Raw genomic sequence first — 794 nt, 5'->3', positions numbered from 1 at the left:
TAGGTTGTGGTGTGATACTAATGTTTCTCAAAATCAATTTGGATTTATGCCGGGTAGGTCGACTATGGAAGCCATACATTTATTAAGAGGTTTGATGGAGAAATATAGAGAAAATAAGGAGGATCTACATATGATATTTATTGATTTAGAAAAAGCATATGATAAAGTTCCAAGAGAAGTGCTATGGAGAGTTCTTGATAAGAAAGGAGTCAATAATGCTTATATTCAAATCATTAAAGATATGTATGCAGGAGCTATTACTTGTGTTCAAACACAAGGTGGTTTGACCAAGTATTTCCTTATTTCGGTTGGGTTACATCAAGGATCATCCTTAAGCCCATATCTTTTTGCTTTAGTCATGGATGTTCTCACTAGACATTTGCAAGAGGATGTACCTTGGTTTATGCTTTTTGCTGATGATATTCTTCTTGTTGATAAGACTAGAGAGGGAGTTGAAGGTAAACTTGAATTATGGAGGTCAACCTTAGAGTTTAAAGGTTTTTGCTTGAGTAGATCTAAAACGGAATATATTGAGTGTAATTTTAGTAGTAATAGACCTAGTGAGGGGATTGTGACTTTGTGCGATCAAGTCGTTAATAAGAGTACACGTTTTAGATATCTTGGATCTATTGTTCAGAGTGATGGTGAAATAGATGGGGATATTATCAGCAGAATTCAAGTTGGATGGTTGAAGTGGCGGAATGCATCGGGCTTGTTATGTGATAGAAATGTACCCCTCAAACTTAAGGGAAAATTCTATAAGATGGTAGTAAGGCCTACAATGCTTTATGATG

Source organism: Dendrobium catenatum, unplaced genomic scaffold, assembly GCF_001605985.2.
Source record: "Dendrobium catenatum unplaced genomic scaffold, ASM160598v2 fragScaff_scaffold_28, whole genome shotgun sequence".
Taxonomy (NCBI): Eukaryota; Viridiplantae; Streptophyta; class Magnoliopsida; order Asparagales; family Orchidaceae; genus Dendrobium; species Dendrobium catenatum.
The sequence above is the reverse complement of the archived record's forward strand: the minus strand, read 5'-3'. Positions refer to the sequence as shown.